The sequence below is a fragment of the Nycticebus coucang genome, chromosome 15 (assembly GCF_027406575.1).
Source record: "Nycticebus coucang isolate mNycCou1 chromosome 15, mNycCou1.pri, whole genome shotgun sequence".
Taxonomy (NCBI): Eukaryota; Metazoa; Chordata; class Mammalia; order Primates; family Lorisidae; genus Nycticebus; species Nycticebus coucang.
In genome coordinates, this window is record NC_069794.1 from 87,657,164 (window position 1) to 87,679,074 (window position 21,911).

The 21,911-nt window shown below is 40.1% G+C and overlaps 1 protein-coding gene across 1 annotated transcript in view; it reads right to left on the reverse strand.

The window, feature by feature from the left end:
* SOHLH2 (spermatogenesis and oogenesis specific basic helix-loop-helix 2) overlaps positions 1-21,911 on the reverse strand; it is a 140,328-nt gene that overhangs the window by 96,569 nt on the left and 21,848 nt on the right. The gene's annotated exons all lie outside the window — the stretch shown is intronic.

The following is a 21,911-nucleotide window of genomic DNA, read 5'->3' on the forward strand; positions in this document are numbered from 1 at the left end:
ATATGTACTTTTAAAGTAACAGTAATAATCACAATATTTATTTAACTCCAACAAAATGCTATGTAAATGATTTTCAGAGATTACTTAATTTAATCCTTATTACAGCTCTAGACATTTAATAAATTTGTTTCCATCTTACTATTGAGAAAATCGCAGCTTATAGAGATTGCATAACTGGCCCAAAGATATGTAGCCAATAAATGATAGAGCTGGAATTACAACCCAGGTAAAATGACTCCAAAGGCCACACACATGGTGAACAATTACTATATGTGTGTTCATATTATTGCTACCATTGTTTATTTATTTATTTATTTATTTTTGTAGAGACAGAGTCTCACTGTACCGCCCTCTGGTAGAGTGCCGTGGCCTCACACAGGTCACAGCAACCTCTAACTCTTGGGCTTACGCGATTCTCCTGCCTCAGCCTCCCAAGCAGCTGGGACTACAGGCACCCGCCACAACGCCCGGCTATTTTTTTGTTGTAGTTTGGCTGGGGCTGGGTTTGAACCCGCCACCCTCGGTATATGGGGCCGGTGCTCTACTCACTGAGCCACAGGCACCTTCCTTGTAACCAAAGAGGCAAAGACATTTAGAGAATATGTCTTATTGCTAACTGAAAAAACAAAAAAAAACTTTTTTTTTTTTTTTTGAGACAGAGTCTCACTTTTTTTTTTTTTTTGTAGAGACAGAGTCTCACTGTACCGCCCTCGGTAGAGTGCCGTGGCGTCACATGGCTCACAGCAACCTCTAACTCTTGGGCTTAAGCGATTCTCTTGCCTCAGCCTCCGGAGCAGCTGGGACTATAGGCGCCCGCCACAACGCCTGGCTATTTTTTGTTGTTGTTGTTGTTGTTGCAGTTTGGCCGGGGCTGGCATATGGGGCCGGCGCCCTACTCACTGAGCCACAGGCGCCGCCCCAAGACAGAGTCTCACTTATGCTACCCTTAGTACCGTGCTATGGCATCACAGCTCACTGCACCTCCAATTCCTGGGCTTAAGTAATTCTCTTGCCTCAGCCTCCTGAGTAGCTGGGACTACAGGCGCCTGCCACAACTCCCGGCTATTTTTTTGGTCGCAGTTGTCATTGTTGTTTGGTGGGCCTGGGCTGGATTCGAACCCACCAGTTCCAGTGTATGTGGTTGGCACCCGAGCTAATTAGCTACAGGTGCTGAGCCACCAACTGAAAATTTTAAGTTAATTTTTACTTCCTGCTGAAAACCCATTTAGAGATCTGTAAGAACAGGATAGAAGAGGTATTCATATAGAAGAAAAATTTTATGGCACCTTTTTCATAGAAACAGGATATGGAGTGAACTATTTTGAATCATACCAATAATACAGTCCATATACATAATTATAAATTGTGAGAGAAATATACAATTAAAATGTATAATTCATATCATCCATGCTGAGTTATACCAGTTTCTAGCATTAGTGAAATAAATAAAAGAAAACGCTTATGTAGAATTGCATCAGGCATTTGGGATGCGGGGCTCTGGGTAGAGATACTGGTTTCCAGCATTGTTCTCCTCTATAACGTTCTCACAATTCTGCTTCTCCACTTTATCGTCTATTCTATCACCACACTTCTCTCACTTCTTAGGCTTGATGAATAATCTCATTTTCCCAATTACATATTTTCTCATTTTTTTCTCCCTCACAAACTCTAGAACTTTTATTTATGTATTCATTTATTTATTTAGAGACAGAGTCTCACTCTGTCACCCTGGGTAAGAGTGCTATGACATCATAGCTCACAGAAACCTCAAACTCTTAGGCTTAAGCAATCCTCCTGCCTCAGCCTCCTGAGTAGCTTGGACTATAGGCACCTACCACAATGCCCACTGGTTTTTCTATTTTCAGTAGAGAAGGGATCTCACTCTTTTTCAGGCTGGTCTCAAACTCCTGAGCTCAAGTGATCCACCTGCCTTGGCCTCCCAAAGTACAAGGATTATAAGCATGAACCAATCCCCCAGCCCAGAACTTTCTTTTTTGAATGCTACTTTCCCTAACAGCCTCCTACCCCATCTATTTAGCTTTTCAGAGAGGACCTGGATGTGCCGTTTCCTAGGTCCCACATACAGAAATGTAGAAGAGCTTTCAAGACTCTCATAATCCTCTCAAGTCCACCTGTCCAGCATGTTACTGAAGGCAGAAATCTGTTCAGACTTGATAACTGAGGACAAAGAGGTCTGGGGAAGAGACATGTGGGTGGACCTATAAAAGTAGGATAATTATATACATAATTATAAATTGTGAGAGAAGTAAGCAATTAAAATGTATAATTCCCATGTATAGGTCCCAATATTTCGTATGCAGCAGCCTAGCATACGTGGTAGCTCAACGTAAATGAGATGAAAGCGGAATGGCTGGGCATGAGGCTGAACCTTTGTAACAAAGGGAATTCACACTACTGCTAGAAGACAAGTCACACCCATTCCATAGAAAAATTTGATTCCTTATGGCTAGACTTGTCTCCAGAGCCTACCCCATGACCAAGAAACTTAACATTAGAACATGCCACTGGGAACTTTTTTGAGTCTTACTTGGTTGCCCTTGTAATGTGCCATGGCATCATAGCTCACAGCAACCTTAAACTCTTGGGCTCAAGTGATCCTCTTGCCTCAGTAATTTCCCTTTATAATAATATATTTTTTCCGATTTTAATATCAGGTATATCCAGATGAAGGAAAAGAAAAAAAAAGGAAAAGAAAATAGTGACTAATTCTCTTATAAATTGGATTTAATTTTGACCAAAGTACATTTGAGCAATAATTTTTAATTCAACTTGTTAATATGTCTTTTAAGATACTGCATCCTCATTTATAAGTGAAATATGTTTGTAATTTTCCTTTATAATAATATATTTTTTCCAATTTTAATATCAGCTGTTATTTAGATAAAGTAGAATGATTTTGAAGTATTTCTTCTTTTTCTATTGTCTATAAGATTTGGCATGATCTATTTTTTGAAATTATCTTTGATTTTTATTTATAAATATTAGTTATCTATTTTTTGAGACTTTAGAAAAGAAAAAAAGAAGTTAACTGATGACTCCATACTGAACCTCAGAGTCAAAGCACTCTATGATAGACAAACTTTTATCTGACAATGTGAATGTTACTTTTTTGCATTATTATTATTATTGTTCAATATTTCATTGCAGCAATCATCTGATTTCTTTTCCGAATGTATTTATCTTCCTTGATTCTTTACAAGGTTTTTGTTTCTAGTCCTTATCTTAAACATTGTTATTGTTATTAAATTTTAAGCCTTTTTAATTTTGTGAAGGCAAAAACTGAAAACCAAATAAACACATGTATATGTATAGAGAAAATAAAAAAATAAATGAACTGCAAAAAAATAAAAGTAGGAGAAAAGGATAAGACCTCTGTATTGCACAGTAATTCTCACCAGAGAGCACCCACTACAGAAGTAGGTCAAAGACTTGACCAGGAGATACCATCCAGTGTCTGCCCTTGCTCATCCCACTACTTAGACATGAGCTCACAGAGTAACCACAGTGACTGAGATGGACATTAGCTCAACAGCATGGGTTCTGTCCCACTGAGGTTGATCTAGTATTGCTGCTTAAGCCTGACCTGCCAGCAAGAGATACCAACATGAGCCCCTGACATGGTACCACCCTTCAAGGAAATCAACCAACTGTTGGTTGGCAAGTTGATTACGTAAAATGCCTTCCACCCTGGAAGGAGCAACTATTCATCCTGATGTGTGTTCCTGATACAGTTTTACCTTTCCTACCACAGTGCTTCCACCAGCAGCATACTTTGGTAATCTATCAGTTCTGAGGAGGAAGGATGTTGTTTTACCCAAACATCTCTTTTAGGCAGACCTGTTTTAGCAGGACCTGGATGGACAGTCAACTGGTTGATATCCAAGAATGTCAGCCTAGCTTAAGCAGCGGCTCAAGGTATATGAGCTGAAAGCAGAATGGCTGGGCATAAGGCTGAACCTTTATAACTAAGGGAATTCATACTACTGCTAGAAGACAAGTCACACCCATTCCATAGAAAAATTTGATTCTTTATGGCTAGAATTGTCTCCAGAGCCTACCCCATGACCACAGAACTTAACATTAGCACATGTCACTGGGAACTTTTTTTTTTTTGAGACAGAGTCTCACTTTGTTGCCCTTAGTAATGTGCCATGGCATCATAGCTCACAGCAACCTTAAACTCTTGGGCTCAAGTGATCACCCTCTTGCCTCCGTTTTTCATTTTTAGTAGAGACAGGGCTCAAGCTGGTTTTGAACTCATGAGCTCAAGTGATCCACCTGACTCGACCACCCAGAGTGCTAGGATTACAGGCCTCAGCCATTGTGCTCAGCCTGTCACTGGTAATTTGCCCATTAGAATTTATCGCAGATTTGTGGCTTTCAGTAAATTCATCAGTTGGTTTTAGCCCAATAGACCCAGCTGCCAATTTACTCTAAAACTGCTTAGCTCTCAGTTGTTTAACTGTCCCACACTTGTTAGTTTTCTTATGTTCTGGGAAAATCATTAACAGGTGCCCCTGCTGGGAGACTTTCACAGTCGGAACCTTTTCCAGAAAGTTCACATAGAAGAATAACTGTCCTACCCTTAGTGTTGCCCAGAAATGCTTGACCCTGCCCAACTTAAATCTACCATCCAGAAGTGACTTATGTTGATCTTTGAACCTCCTCTGCCACCAACACTTCTGGACATTATAGTGTCCAGATTACCAAATACAAAGCCCTTGGGGAGTATATAAATCTCATCCCTAGATAAAAGGAGGTGAGTAGAATTATCTTCTAAGGCCAGTCTGACCAACTGTTATATAATGTTATTTGAACTGTTCACGATGGCTATGCCAACACCTAATGAACACCCCTATCTCCTTCTGAGTATACAGGGAACATGATGTATCATAATACATTGATTTACTGCTGGATTTAGTCTCTTATTAGCCCTTGTCCAGGTAATCTTGGACCCTAACATGTGCCACAAAGATTAGTTCTAATACCTAAATGAAAGTGCTACTAGCCTTGAACTACACCTAGGAATTCAAGTCTTGCTTCAAAGGTGCTCTCAATTGTGGCTCAATCCTTCACTCATGAAAACCTGAAGACTCTATGCCCCAAATGAAAGGAAAAAGGCAGCTTGGAGGGGTGAAGTTTGGCGAATACTAGGTAGCCCAATATAACAACCTTTAAGAACCACTCTTAACAATGTAAGAGTGGGGTGGGACAAAACTACAACAGGGACTCTTTCTAACAATTCTAAACACTAACCTAATTGTCCCCTCACACTAATCTGAAATAAAAAAAAAAAACAAAAAACTACTCTTAACTACCCTGTTTCCCCGAAAATAAGACAGTGTCTTATTTTAAGGTGTGCTCCCAAAGATGTGCTAGGTCTTATTTTCAGGGGACGGCTTATCTTTCCTGTAAGTAGGTCTTATTTTCGGAGGATGTCTTATTTTCGAGGAAACAGGGTAGGAAAATCTCTGGGTCCTTGTATTCTGCATAAAAAACCATCTTACTGGGCAGCACCCGTGGCTCAAAGGAGTAGGGCGCCAGCCCAGCCCCATATGCCAGAGGTGGCGGGTTCAAACCCAGCCCTGGCCAAAAAACGTAAAAAAAAAAAAAAAAATGTTACCATAGGTCCAGAGTTAGTGGGCTTGGTTTCCTGAACTATGTATCTGTGCCCAGGAATGAACTGATCGATTTTGGGGGAAGTGAGCAGAGAAGAGATACCATAGTTGGTCAGTCTATTTAAGGTCCTAACCTCTGAACAGATGAGCTCTGGAGATGTATAAGGCACTGAAAACTCTTCGGTGTTAAAGTGTACAATTAAAGGTGGGGAGAAGGGCGTTGTCTGTGGCTCAGTGAGTAGGGTACAGGCCCCATATACCAAGGGTTGGGGGGTTTGTACCTAGCCCCAGCCAAACTGCAACAAAAAAATAGCCAGGCGTTGTGGTGGGTGCATGTAGTCCCAGCTACTTGGGAGGCTGAGGCAAGAGAATTGTGTCAGCCCAGGAGTTGGAGGTTGCTATGAGCTGTGACACCATGGCACTCTACTGAGGGCGATAAAGCAAGACTCTGTCTCTACAGAGAAAAAGAAAAAAAAAATAGCCTGTAGTTGTGGCGGGTGCCTGAGGCAAGAGAATCGCCTAAGCCCAGGAATTGGAGGTTGCTGTGAGCTGTGACTCGGTGACTTTTGTCTACCGATGGCAGCAAGGTGAGACTCTGTCTCTAAAAAAATAATAATAATAAAAAAATAAAGGTGGTGAGAAAATACAAGTTCCAGAAGAAGGAGAGTTCTGTTTTAGAAAAAGGAAGCTGGAGTAATGATCAAACCAAGTAAACATGTCCTCTATAAAAGGGAGACTCCTTTAGGAGCTTAGGGTTTGGCCATGGTATCTGAGTTGCTGAAGGGGCCAATCTGGTGGCATTAATGGAATTAAGAAGTTCAAAGAATTATAAGGCTAGAGCATTCATTGAATTATTTACAATTACGTTCCCTGATATATTAATAGGAGAGTAGAAAAGAAGAGGCTTAGCCAGAGCCCAGAGCAATAAAGTATTATACCCATTTTGTTTAAAATTTTAATCCTTAAACTAATAACTGATAACTTTCAGTAACTCCAATTATTTCTCATTTGCTTGCAAATTAAAGAAAAAAAATCTCCAAGTCAAATCTAGGTCACTAAACCTATTAAAAGAATCATTCAAAGAAAAATGGAAGCAGCTGGTTTAAATCTCCACAAAACAAAACTGCAAGATATTTTAGAGCTCAGACTTACCTGAAACACAGCTAATTTTCTAAACACTTATTCTCTCGGATACTTGTTAATAATTATTAGAATTTTTAAAAATTGTATTAAGAGATTAATTAGGTCATCTGAAACAGGGCAAGTTCTAGTCTCTCAAAATAATACCAGTGATACAACAAATCCCTTAGAAGTAACGATTCCCCACTATGCATATTTGATTAACATCCCTGTTAAAACGTAATTGGGTGGTATTTCTCAAGCAGGCATTAGTCTTCCTTGAAAATTAATTATGCAGCATCATCATGAGTATTATCATGAATGGCTTTCAGCTCCCTTTCCCCAGGTACAAACTTGCTCCAGAAGAAAATCAGTAAAGCCAAATCTATTAAAAGGCTAAACTAAGTTATTTTACAGAAAAGTAAACCCTTATGAAATAAACTGTTCCAGTATGAAAAGCTTTTGGTAGGGAGTGGTGGAAGTAGTTAAAAAGTTTGCTGCATGAAATTTTGCTCCAACAATTCCAAGCTTAGGCTACCATAGTAATATGGATCAGTTACATAATTTGTTAAATACATTTATAGATGTAAAAAAAACTCTAACCCTTTTAAATGTTGTTTCCATGGGAAATGCACTCTAGTTCTAAAAGAAGTTAGCTTACAAACACCCTACTGGAATGTGAATTATTTTTACATTAAAGATGACCTGAATGAGATGTGATCTCATGCAAAAAAAGTACATACAAAATAGCAGTTAAAATTCAGGGCGGTTTATGATTAAATGCCAAAACATGAGACATAGATAGTAAATGCTTCACAAGTTTTTAAAAGAGGTTGATCAAGGTTGGCTAAAGCATACAGGGTCCCGCACACAGGAAAGAGCTGGATGGAGAACAAAGGGGAATGAAAGGAGCCATATAGGCTCAGCACCTGTAGCTCAGCGGCTAGGGCACCAGCCACATACACCAGAGCTGGTGGGTTTGAATCTAGCCCGGGCCTGCCCAACGACAATGACAACTACAACCAAAAAAATAGCTGGGCGTTGTGGTGGACGCCTGTAGTCCCAACTACTTGGGAGGTTAGGCAAGAGAATCACTTAAGCCCAAGAGTTTGAGGTTGCTGTGAGCTGTGATTCCAAAGCACTCTACCGAGAGTGACATAGTGAGACTCTGTCTCAAAAAAAAAGAAAGAAAGAAAGAAAGAAAAGACATATATTGATCATAGGCTCAAATCAAAAATGATTATTAAATGGTAGTGATAGAGCTGAAGCAAAATATTTGAGCAACTGATAAGAGGTAAGGTAAGGTATCCAGGGAAGGACTTGGTTATAGAAGGCTTAAGACCCTCAGGGTACTAAGCAATCGGATCTATTCCAAGTTATTAAAGAAGTGATGTGATGAAAACAGAGGTTTAAGAATATTAATCAAATGACATCCTCTAGGACAGAGGATGTTTTCTGTTATTCACTGCTTGAATTTGCAGTTCTACATTATGAGGCTTAAAAAGTTAGAATATACTAGACCATATGATTCTCTCAATTGATGCAGAAAAAGCTTTTGATAATATCCAGCATCCCTTCATGATCAGAACACTCAAGAAAATTGGTCTAGAAGGGACTTTTCTTAAACTGATAGAGGCTATCTACAGCAAACCCACAGCCAATATCATATTGAATGGAGTTAAATTGGAATCATTTCCACTCAGATCAGGAACCAGACAAGGCTGCCCATTGTCTCCATTGCTTTTCAACATTGTAATGGAAGTTTTAGCCACCGCAATTAGGGAAGAAAAGGCGATCAAGGGTATCCATATAGGGTCAGAAGAGATCAAACTCTCGCTCTTCGCAGATGATATGATTGTGTATCTGGAAAACACTAGGGACTCTACTACAAAACTCCTAGAAGTGATCAAGGAATACAGCAGCGTCTCAGGTTACAAAATCAACATTCATAAATCGGTAGCCTTTATATACACCAACAACAGTCAAATTGAAAAAGCAGTTAAGGACTCTATCCCATTCACAGTAGTGCCAAAGAAGATGAAATATTTGGGAATTTACCTAACAAAAGACGTGAAAGATCTCTATAAAGAGAACTATGAAACTCTAAGAAAAGAAATAGCTGAAAATGTTAACAAATGGAAAAACATACCATGCTCATGGCTAGGAAGAATCAACATTATCAAAATGTCCATACTACCCAAAGCAATATATACTTTCAACGCACTCCCTATTAAAGCTCCACTGTCATATTTTAAAGATCTTGAAAAAACATTACTTCGTTTTATATGGAATCAGAAAAAACCTCGAATAGCCAAGACATTACTCAGAAATAAAAACAAAACAGGAGGAATCACACTACCAGACCTCAGACTTTACTACAAATCGATAGTGATCAAAACAGCATGGTATTGGCACAAAAACAGAGAAGTAGATATCTGGAATAGAATAGAGAACCAAGAGATGAATCCAGCTACTTACCGCTATTTGATTTTTGACAAGCCAATTAAAAACATTCAGTGGGGAAAAGATTCCCTATTTAACAAATGGTGCTGGGTGAACTGGCTGGCAACCTGCAGAAGACTGAAATTAGACCCACACCTTTCACCATTAACTAAGATAGACTCTCATTGGATTAAAGATTTAAACTTAAGACATGAAACTATAAAAATACTAGAGGAGAATGCAGGGAAAACCCTTGAAGAAATTGGTCTGGGTGAGTATTTCATGAGGAGAACCCCCCGGGCAATTGAAGCAGCTTCAAAAATACACTACTGGGACTTGATCAAACTAAAAAGCTTCTGCACAGCTAAGAACACAGTAAGCAGAGCAAGCAGACAGCCCTCAGAATGGGAGAAAATATTTGCAGGGTATAACTCTGACAAAGGTTTAATAACCAGAATCCACAGAGAACTCAAACGCATCAGCAAGAAAAAAACAAGGGATCCCATCGCAGGCTGGGCAAGGGATTTGAAGAGAAACTTCTCTGAAGAAGACAGGCGCACGGCCTTCAGACATATGAAAAAATGCTCATCATCTTTAATCATCAGAGAAATGCAAATCAAAACTACTTTGAGATATCATCTAACTCCAATGAGACTAGCCTATATCACAAAATCTCAAGACCAGAGATGTTGGCGTGGATGCGGAGAAAAGGGAACACTTCTGCACTGCTGGTGGGAATGCAAATTAATACATTCCTTTTGGAGGGATATATGGAGAACACTCAGAGATCTAAAAATAGATCTGCCATTCAATCCTGTAATTCCTCTGCTGGGCATATACCCAGAAGACCAAAAATCACAACATAACAAAGATATTTGTACCAGAATGTTTATTGCAGCCCAATTCATAATTGCTAAGTCATGGAAAAAGCCGAAGTGCCCATCGATCCACGAATGGATTAATAAATTGTGGTATATGTATACCATGGAATACTATGCAGCCTTAAAGAAAGATGGAGACTTTACCTCTTTCATGTTTACATGGATGGAGCTGGAACATATTCTTCTTAGTAAAGTATCCCAAGAATGGAAGAAAAAATATCCAATGTACACAGCCCTACTATGAAACTAATTTGGGACTCTCACATGAAAGCTATAACCCAACTACAACTTAACAATAGGGGGAAGTGGGAAAGAGGGGGGTGGGTAGAGGGAGGGGAATCGGTGGGATCACACCTGTGGTGCATATTACAGGGGTATTTGCGAAACTTGGTAAATGTAGAATATAAATGTTTTGGCACAGTAACTGAGATAACGCCGGAAAGGCTATGTTAACCACTGGGATAAAAATGTGTCAAATGGTTTATGAAGTGAGTGTATGATGCCCCATAATCATACCATTGTATACACTTATGATTTAATAAAAAAATTAAAAAAAAAAAAAAAAAAAAAAAAAAAGTTAGAATATACTGTACTTTCTTTAGAACTACTGCTATTGCCATCCTGACTAGATTCCTTGTCTTGTAGCCTAATTTTACAATTCACTGATTTATTCATGAAGCACCTCTTTTTTTTTTTTGGAGACAGAGTCTCACTTTGTCGCCCTTGGTAGAGTGCTGTGGCGTCACAGCTCACAGCAACCTCCAGCTCTTGGGCTTAGGCAATTCTCTTGCCTCAGCCTCTTATGGTGTCCTTATGTGTCAGGTATTGGGCCAAAGATACCAACACTGAGAATTACAAATCCAGCCCTGTGCTCATGATGCTGACAGTCTAACAAAGGCCTCAGAATATGGCCTATCATGGTGAATGTTACAAGTGAGCTTGAGAAGAATCTGTGTTTTGGTGTTGTTGGCTAGAACATTCTATAAATGTCAATTAAATCAAGTTGACTGATAGTGCTGTTCAGGTCAATCAGTAAGTGTCCTTACTGATTTTCTGCCTGCTTAATCTATCAGTTACTGACCAGGGGTGTTGAAATCTCCAACTTTAACAATGGATTTGTATATTTTCCCTCCCATAATTCATCAAAATTATCACTTAAATGTTAACAATCTGCCATATTTGAGTTACCAATTTATGGTTCCAGCAGTTTCTGTGCCAGGTAAGCAGATCTTGGCTATGACTACCTCAATTTGTCTCTTTATCCATATTTCTAATGAACCCAAGAAAAGTCATTGGTTTTCAATTTGTTCACATTTTTCTTGTTATTATGACACAATTGATGACTTCCCAGGTCTATGCATGTTAGAACTGAAACTGGGAGCCACAAACTGTTTTTGTTTTTTTGTTTTTGAGACAGAGTCTCACTCTGTCACCTTGTAAAAAGTGCCATGACATCATCATAGCTCAGAGCAACTGCAAACTCCTGGGTTCAAGCCATCCTCCTGCCTTAGCTTCCCAACTAGGTGGGACTATAGGAGCCGGCCACAATGCCTGGATTATTTTTCTATTTTCAGTAGAGAGGGGGTCTCACTCTTGCTCAGGCTGATTTTGAACTCCTGAGCTTAAGGGATCCTCCTTCCTTGGCCTCCCAGAGTGCTAGGATTACAAGCGTAAGCCACTGTGCCTGGCTCACAAACTGGTTTTGATCTTTTCCAACTGGAATGAATTCTCCAAATCTATGGCTGTGCCCTGTATCTGAAGCCTTATTAATCTCCTCTAGTTGCCAGATGTGGTATCTGACAAAACAGCTGCAACTGAGGCAACTAATTAATGGTTAGTCAGAGATAGCCTATAGCTTTTTCCCAGAACACAACCAGTTTCTCCAGGGGTCAGATTAGCAAATTAAACAGAACTGTACTTTTGCATCTTTTAGGAGAGTCTTTAATTGTGGCACTAATCCCTGTCTTCCCTAGACAAAAGAGTGCTTCCAAGCTCTGTGCTTGTTCATTTCCTCCAGGCACAGCATACAGACACAAAGTATTTTATCTTCTCTGGTTAGCCTCTGCAGTTTTAGCTGGTGTGGCCAGAATTCCAGGGACCTACCTCACTCTCTCTGTACCTGCTTCCTATGAGTTGAATTTCAGACACACTATGCTTTGAAATTATACTTTAACTGAGGAATTTAGGATGGTTCATTGTGGAGATCTCAGGGAAAAAGACCAACATAAAAATAAATTATCCTAAGGAGCAAACAAGAATACATTACAAATTTTGTAAAAACAATGCTAAGCGATTAAATACTCTGACCGTTAGCAACAACATATTTGTGATCATCCATTTGTAAAATATACCTACCATAAATTCTCAAAAATTATAAACTTGCAGTAAATTTTAAGGTTCATTCTAGATTTTGATTCTTTAATTTTACTGGCTGTAAAATGAACTAAATATTTTAAAAATAATTTTGTCAGAGGAACAGACTCTCTGATTCTATCACTTCCAATAGACCCATAAGTTAATGTTCTTGATGTTCCTAAGGAGCTGCTTTTATCTGATATATAATCAATGGCCAAATAATAGAAACTACAGTCTGGAAAGACTAAAGGCATAGCTCTATTGAAAACTCTACTAGAAATTAACAACAACAACAAAACCTCACAAGCAAAACCTAATTCTTCCACTATCATGAAAGAACTGTTTTGTTTTGGTGTTGATATTAATCAGTCTTTAGCATCCCAAGCAGTATCATATTTCACCTACATTCTGGTTTTAATTTGCTTTCTTTTTCTTTTTTTTATAAACAACAAACATTTATTTCTCACAGTTCTGGAGCCTGGGAGGTTAAGATAAAAGTGCTGGCAGATTTGATGTCTGGAGAGGGAGGACCTATTCCTCATAGATGACATTTCCTAGCTGTGAGTGCATATGGTGCCTCACAAGGTATGGGGCAGTTTCCTTGGGCCTCTTTTTATGAGAGCACTAATTCCAGTCAAGAGGGCTCCATCTTCATGACCTAATCACCTCCCCCAATGCCCCACATTCTTTTTATTATTATTATTATTGTTGCAGATTCATTGAGAGGACAAAAAACCAGATTACACTGATTGCATTTGTTAGGTAAAGTCCCTCTTACAATTGTGCCTTGCCCCCCAAAGCTGTGTCACACACCAAGACCCCACTCCCTCCCTCCTTCCCTCTCTCTGCTCTTCCTATCCTCCACCTCCCTCCCTCCTTCTCTCTCTTAATTTGCTTTTTTAAAAGCTCATTTTCTGAGAGTGGATTCAAACAACAGGGTAGATAAGAATAAGAAATTTCAGGATATTATTTACATGCATGAAATAAAATATAGTTAAGTTAAAAAGTCCCTCACCTCCCAAGCAGAAAAGAGACTCTATTAGCTACCTATTCTTTTTTAAAACCCAACAGTAATTGCTAAAGAACACACAGACACACACACATATTCACACACCAAAAACACCAAAGTAGAAAAAAATCACTACACTGAATGCTTACAATAGAAAAACGATGAGAATACAATTTAGTTAATCACAGATCCTGGGTACACAGTAGTTTTCAGTAAAGTCAACAGCAACAATGAAAGAACACAGCCTTCTGCATATCTAAATACCAAATGCCCCCTTGTGGACAGCACTGTATTTAGATTTATATATAAAATCTATTTCACTTTTCTTTCTCTGATCTGAAGACACCTGTCTCCTAACTAACCATCTGATCTAGGAGAGAATGGAAACCTAGTGAGGTCTGTGACAGAATAGCTCAGGAGGCAGTCTCTGATTGATTCCATATATCTACCAGCAGCCAGATGGCCAACAGGGATTTTACTTCTTGCTGTGTTTATACCATACTCTTGAGCTTCAAGATCCATCCACTAATCCTTTCACTATATGTTTGATTGATACATCACTTTAACCACTTCAATACTTTAAATACATACACACACATGTATGTGTGTGCATATATACTTAATAGGTGTCAATAGCGTCATTGATTTTAATGCATAGTTACCAGGTTGTAAAATATATACCCATGACCCTAAAGCAAAATTTCTAAGAATGTTCTGAAGGTGGCAACTACCAGAGTGAGTCCACTAAGTGCATGACTAATTGGGTGCGCAGTGAGGTAATGAGTCCCAGGAAGAGCTTTGTAGGCATGAATGTCCATGAGGCTGCACAACTAAAAAAATTCTAAGTCAAATAAAGGATAGCAATAAATACCACAGTCAGGAAAATGGTGTGGGTCATCAGGATGAAAACAAGATAGAGTAAGTCAATGAATAATCACTAAAAGTCAGAGTATGGAACATAAAATAGACCAAAGTAGAGAATAATACCATATAGAGGGGAGAGTCTTGTTTCTCTGAAGGGCTAGGTATGTGATAAAAAGAATGGCCCAATGGTAAAAATAAATTTCCTGACACTTAGAACCATCTCTTCCTATAAGTTTCTTTTGCTAAGCAGGGCAAAGAGAGGGTCTTTTTGTTTGTTCTAGGGAAAGCCAAAATCTATGTCAGAAGGGAAGCTAGAAAAATAGCCAAAAATTAGAGTTTTGAAAAGTCAATTTATCAAAGAATTAATTTTCAGAAAGACTAAATTACCTAGGATTCCAAATTTGTCAATTTACAAAAAACTTGCTTCAGAGAGAATTCTTATATATATGAACTTGTAACTTAAGCATATTCTTTTCTTTTTCTTAATGTATTTTTCAATGATGATACTAAATGCTAAGCCATTTCCAAGGGTCTTAGGTTTTTAATAAACTAAACATTCTTTAAAATGCCACCAAATAATATTATATTCATAAAAACATATTCAAGGATTTGGATTTCAGCAAATTGGCTTCCTGTGAATTGATCGAGAGTTTTCCAGAGAGTGTTTGAGGTGAAAGTAAATATTTTCCTATATAATGCTTCTCTGTTTCTCTACCTTCTCTCTCATGCCTCCCACCACCATCTAGTCTTGTTGGCTTTGGGAGCAGCATCCATCTGACTGACAGAGTGTATGCGCTGGTGAGAGGCGTCCCTGAAAGACTGACGTTGTCTGGGTGTGGTAAGACAAGTGAGAGTGCATCGACAGGAGAATCAGAGGCAGAGAAAAATAGGGGTTGTCAGTTGTACGGCTCTGAAAGAGTCAAGGAACTGGACTTCCACTTTGCAACCGAGTAAACTGCAGGGATATGGTAGTGCTTGTTGATAGAAACTTTATAGCAACTCTTGTCACAAGAGAGACAGACTTGCACATCTTTCTCTGAGGGATATGGATCCTCTAAATCTATTTTTCTCAAATTATGCTCTGCAGTAGGGCCTATTGAGGTGCCTGCCCCCAACCACCAAAAAAATTCAAAAGTCAAGGCCTTACCAGTTGAGGATATCTGAGAGTAAATCCCAGAATTCAAAATTTTAATAAATGTTCCACATGATTTCTATACATTTTGAAAATGAATGAACCATCATTCTGTTTATCAAAGACCAATTAAGGATATGGTGGTACTGGACAGTACAGGGAAGTAAAGAAGTAGACCAGCCAATGTCTTTCCAGTATAGGGCATGTTCTCATAGGCACTGAGCTTTGGTGGGCCTAAATAAGCTAATGTAAGAAAGAAGACACACATTACCTGATGCCAGTAGTAACAGTAAAGCACTGAAATTTTACTCAAAATATTGCTGAGTAACCATCCGTAGGTTGGTTTTGAGATTGCCTCTGAGATTTCTCAAGTTCTGATAAATAGCTCAATTGAATTCTTAGCTTTGTATCCTAACCAGAGATTAGTGAAGAAGCCAAACCAGAACCTGAAAAATAACTAACGCTCATCAGAAATGACAAAGCCTAATTAACCTGAACTTTCAGTTACTTGGAATTCTCAAGAAAGAGTTTAGTCTTCTGGTGAATAGCTATAGGTCTTTGCTGAGCATACCTGGAAATTCCTGGAAGGAATGATAGGTAGGTGCTAGGTCCTTTTTCTTATGAATACAAACAGAAGATGCTAGAAAATGCACATCCAGCTAACCCAAGTGGAAGTAAAAGTCCTGTTTTTATTTTTATTTCTTTTATTTTTTTTTTGAGACAGAATCCATCGCCCTCGGTAGAGTGTCATGGCGTCACAGCTCACAGCAACCTCTAGCTCCTGGGCCTAAGCAATTTTCCTGCCTCAGCCTCCCAAGCAGCCAGGACCACAGGTGCCCGCCACAATGCCTGGCTATCTTTTTTGTTGCAGCTGTCATTGTTATCTTAGCTGGCCCGGGCAAGGCTTGAACTGCCAGCCTCGGTGCACGTGGCTGGTGCCTTGCCGACTGAGCTAAAGACGCCACTCAAAGTTCTATTTTTATTAAGAGTGTTACCTCTGCAGGAGGCTCCAGATAGGGAAGCTCTTGGGTGCCAATCTAAGAGACCAAGCCTGACCTGCAACTCAACTCCATCAGAGTTTTCTCTCCAGTGACTTTTTTTTTTCTTTTTTTTTGCTAGCAAAGGGCAACTCCGAAGGAGCGCAATGGGCAGGTTCCGACCAGCCAGGAATATTTCAGGAGTTTTACCTCTGCCTTCCAGTAGTTGTGGGATTGTCGCCCCACAAGGAGACACCTGCCTGAGGATCAACCGAGCCCTGGCTCTCTGGATCAGGAGAGGCTGTGCAGGCCGGCATTTAGGCAGCGAGCTCGCCCACTCACTTAGCTCAATCCCTCGTCCTCCTACCGGTGAAGATGCCAGCCAAGCCCGATGTCAGCTTAGCCCACAAGGCTTCTCGGCAGATCGTGGCCGGGGGTTCTGCCGAGGCTCCAGTCCAGAAGAAGAGTTAAAGGACAGAAATTTAGCAAGTAACCTGGCAGATTAAAGCTGCGTCAAGAGAGAAGGTTGAAGAACACACATAAACCTGGCTGAGGGGAGATGCAACCCTAAGGATACAAACAAAAAGTACAAAATCCATCACCAAGCAGACGGGAGTCTCCTCCCCCATGAGAATGGCTTGGAGTACAACATAAACAAACGAGCAGAGTTCAAAAGTCCTCCCATTACACTCCCATACATTATATGGGAGAGATCCTCTAAAACCTGGACCTACTTCCCCTACTAGGGTGCCATGGCGCTCTCCCGCCAGGCACAAAACTGTGTAAAACTATATAGATTCTGTACCTGCAATTCTGAGCTCCCAGCACTCCCCTCCACTCTCACTCTGAGGTCTGGAGGCCTGTCCCCCAGGAGTGCAGATTCGAGGGTGTTTTCTCGAGAGGTGTGGACAGGGCTTAGACTGCTGCTGGTCAGTGCTGATTCTGCGGCACGGTAGTGAAGAGAGGATGATTGGCTGAGAAGAAACCACACAGGAGTGGTGGTTCCCCAAGGCGCAGAGCAGCAGCTGTTTTTGGCAACAATAGGGCTGACCCCTGGATATTCCGGAGTCACACCCCTTCTCTCTCTGGGCAACTAGAGGAGGTTGGGCATCTTCTTAGGAGGCAACCACTGGCGGAACAGATATGGGACGGAAACACAGGCCCCATGAGTAAAGGGTTTGCCTGAGGCAGTACCGGCTTGGGTGTAGTGCAGGGACTAAAAAATGGCACACCCAGAGCCAGCTGATTCCCAGGAGGGGCTGACCGACAGGACCGCTTTAGTGAGCCTAAGACACACCTGGCCCTCAGGGGATCATCAGCCTAGACAAAGGAGGGCAGGAGGCTAGAACTGACAGCTAACCAACTACTGGGCAGCAGCAAAGACAGGGCCTGAGGCACAGGTTCTGTGAACTCAAAACAGCTTCTCTTCAGCAGGGGAATTTAGCCAGGACACAAACAAATTCCGCAAAGTTGTTCTGTTCTGTCAGTAACATCAATCAGGGGCGGGACTGGAACTGAGTGAACAGCCCCAGCCTCCATCAAGCGCCTAAGGTTGTTAGGCCTCGCTTCCCCCCTGCCGGATAGTGGCAAGAGCAGCAGCCTGGCTGAGGAGACATAGATCACCTTGTGATTCAGGCAGGTGCAAACCCCTGGAGTATCTGCTCATTGGAGGCAACTGGGTCACAGCCCTGCAGGGTTATCAGTGACTGGGTGCGACAGAGGTGCAAGGTGGGGAAGGAGGCATCAACTTTCCCAGACTAATCTATTTGCTGGGTGGGTCCTCCTGACCTCACGGAGCACCAGAGCAAGTCATATTTGAGTTGTCAGCAGACCCCTGCAATCTAGTTGCCAGAGACCTTTCAAACTCTCCCACCTGAGACAGGTGCTGACTGAGATAACTGATTTGGATCTTTTGAACTGAGCCAATTGCCTAAGGACTATCCAAGTGGTGGCCCTGGGTGTGTGGTTGTAGGAAGGTTTGACTTTCCTTTTCCAATTGTTGCCTGTGGGGGGGCGGGTGACTTAACTGCTGGTATTTCTCACAGCTGAGACTTCAACCCAGAGTAACTTTTCACTAGGGTCAGACAGAGACCAGCTGAAAATAAGACACAGCCACTTAGCCCCACCACACCAAGAAGATCCCCAGTTTCTCAGGCCATAGCACTGTACAGGTCCTTGGCAAAGCTCCAGGGGAAAAGGTACAGACACCAGTCCCAGCTTTTGGGCAAAGGGCTGGTTAATCACTACCCCTGGAGCCCCGAACCCAACTTTCTTTATCCACTCATCTAGTCAAATGGTGTAAAATAATCATGGGGTGGAATCAGCAGAAAAACCCTGGTAACATGAATAACGAGAGTAGATCAACCCCCTCAAGGAAAGATACGGCAGATGTAATTGAAGATCCCATTCATAAACAGATGGCTGAGATGTCATAAATCAAATTCAGCATTTGGATTGCAAACAAGATTAGTAGAATGGAGGAAAAGTTGGAATTAGAAATTCAAGGAGAAATTAAAAAGTTATCTCAAGGATTCAACGAATTTAAAGACAAAACCACCAAAGATTTTGACACATTGAAGTAAGAATTTGCAGTTCTCAAAGATCTGAAAAATACAGTAGAATCACTCAGTAACAGAGTGGAGCAAGCAGAAGAAAGGATTTCTGACACTGAAGACAAAGCTTTTGAACACTCCCAAACTCTCAAAGAAGAAGAGAAATGGAGAGCAAAAATGGATCATTCTCTCAGAGAGCTCTGGGATAATTTGAAGAGGGCTAATATCCGCCCTCATTGGAATCCCTGAAAGTGATGAAGTGGCTTCGCAAGGCACAGACACCCTTCTCCGTGAAATTATGAAAGAGAATTTTCCAGACATGCCAAGAGATTCTGAAATTCAGATAGCACACAGTTTCAAAACCCAAGCACGACTCAACCCGAATAAGACATCCCCCAGGCACATCATAATTAACTTCACTAAAGTTAATATGAAGGAGAAAATTCTGAAAGCAGTCCGAGGTAATAAAACCATTACCTACAAAGGGAAGAATAACAGAATGACTGCAGATCTCTCTGCTGAAACCTTTCAAGCCAGAAGAGGGTGATCATCGACTTTTAATCTCCTAAAACAAAATAACTTTCAAGCCTGGATCCTGTATCCAGCTAAACTCAGTTTCATTTATGACGAAGAAATTAAATACTTTAATGACATTCACATGTTGGAAGAAATTTGCCATAACCAAACCAGCTCTTCAGGATATTCTCAGACTTATCCTCCATAATGACCAGCCCAATCCCCTACCACAAAAGTAAACTCACTCAGAAACCTTTGATCAAACTCCAACTTCCACAGTGGTGAAAGGATTAAAATGTCCACTGGACTTTCGAAAAACTCAATACTCAAAATTTTACCGGATTTATCGATATTCTCCATTAATGTGAATGGCTTAAAGTGTCCACTAAAGAGGCACACGTTGGCTGCCTGGATACAAAAACTCGGGGCAGATATTTTCTACATACAAGAATCTCATCTTACCTTAAAAGATAAATATAGACTCAGGGTGAAAGGATGGTCGTCCATATTTCAGGCAAATGGAAATCAGAAAAAAGCAGGTGTTCCAATTCTATTTGCAGATACAATAGGCTTTAAACCAACAAAAGTAAGGAAGGATAAGAATGGTCACTTCGTATTTGTTAAGGGTAATACTCAATATGATGAGATTTCAATTATTAATATTTATGCACCCAACCAGAATGCGCCTCAATTTATAAGAGAAACTCCTAACAGACACGAGCAACTTGATTTCCTCCAGCTCCATAATAGTCGGAGATTTTAACACTCCTTTGGCAGTGTTGGATAGATCCTCCGATAAGAAGCTGAGCAAAAAATTTTAGATTTAAACCTAACCATCAAACACTTGGATTTAACAGACATCTACAGAATATTTCATCCCAACAAAACTGAATACACATACTTCTCATCAGCCCACGGAACATACTCCAAAATCGATCACATCTTAGGTCACAAGTCTAACCTCAGTAAATTTAAAGGAATAGAAATTATTCCTTCCATCTTCTCAAACCACCATGGAGTAAAATTTGAACTGAGTAACAACAGGAATCTGCACACTCATACAAAAACATGGAAGTTAAATAACCTTATGCTGAATGATACCTGGGTGATAGATGAAATTAAGAAGGAAATTGCCAAATTTTTGGAACAAAATGACAATGAAGACACGAATTATCAGAACGTCTGGGATATCGCAAAGGCAGTCCTAAGAGGGAAATTTATAGCACTGCAAGCCTTCCTCAAGAGAATGAAAAGAGAGGAAGTTAACAACATAATGGAACATCTCAAGCAACTGGAAAAGGAAGAACATTCCAACCCCAAACCCAGCAGAAGAAAAGAAATGACCAAAATTTAGCAGAATTAAATGAAATTGAAAACAAAAGAATTTATGTAACAGATCAATAAATCAAAAAGTTGGTTTTTTTCAAAATGTCAATAAAATAGATAAACCTTTGGTTAACCTAACCAGGAAAAAAAAAGTAAAATCTCTAATTTATCAGAAATGACAAAGACAAAATAACAACAGACTCCTCAGAAATTGAAAAAATCCTTAACGAATACTACAAGAAACTCTACTCTCAGAAATATGAAAATCTGAAAGAAATCGACCAATACCTGGAAGTACGCCACCTACCAAGACTTAGCCAGAATGAAGTGGAAATGTTGAACAGGCCTATATCAAGTTCTGAAATAGCATCAACCATACAAAATCTCCCTAAAAAGAAAAGCCTGGGACCAGATGGCTTCATGTCAGAATTCTACCAAACCTTTAAAGAGGAACTAGTACCTATATTACTCAACCTGTTCCAAAATATAGAAAAAGAAGGAATACTACCCAACACGTTCTATGAAGCAAACATCACCCTGATCGCCAAACCAGGAAAAGACTCAACAAGAAAAGAAAATTATAGACCAATATCACTAATGAATATAGATGCAAAAATATTCAACAAGATCCTAAGAAACAGAATCCAGCAACACATCGAACAAATTATACATCATGACCAAATCAGTTTTATTCTAGGGTCTCAAGGCTGGTTCAATATATATAAATCTATAAATATAATTCAGCACATAAACAAATTAAAAAACAAAGACCATATGATTCTCTCAATTGATGCAGAAAAAGCTTTTGATAATACCCAGAATCCCTTCATGATCAGAACACTTAAGAGACTTGGTATAGAAGGGACATTTCTTAAACTGATAGAGGCCATCTACAGCAAACCCACAGCCAATATCATATTGAATGGAATTAAATTGAAATCATTTCCACTCAGATCAAGAGCCAGGCAAGGTTGCCCATTGTCTCCACTGCTCTTTAACATTGTAATGGAAGTTTTAGCCATCGCAATTAGGGAAGAAAAGGCGATCAAGGGTATCCATATAGGGTCAGAAGAGATCAAACTTTCGCTCGTCACAGATG